This window comes from Theobroma umbraticum, unplaced genomic scaffold (genome assembly GCF_002168275.2).
Source record: "Theobroma umbraticum cultivar Fairchild unplaced genomic scaffold, ASM216827v3 scaffold_12.1, whole genome shotgun sequence".
NCBI classification, from domain to species: Eukaryota; Viridiplantae; Streptophyta; class Magnoliopsida; order Malvales; family Malvaceae; genus Theobroma; species Theobroma umbraticum.
The window spans coordinates 3,398,591-3,398,795 of NW_018397269.1; positions in this window are offsets into that span (position 1 = coordinate 3,398,591).

Below are 205 nucleotides of genomic sequence, written 5' to 3' on the forward strand. Positions count from 1 at the left end.
CAAAGGGTTCTTGGACAACCTTTCAGTATACAGTCTATCAGTGTAATTTATTATTTCATCATATATCCTGAAGACAATAAGAGTTTAGTATAGTGTCTTCTCTTGTTAACCTTCATATTCATTCCTACAGTTAGAGCATTAGCTTAATAGAAAGTTATGAAACCTTTTTCATAATGTCCATGTCACCTTGGCCAAGGACTTCAAT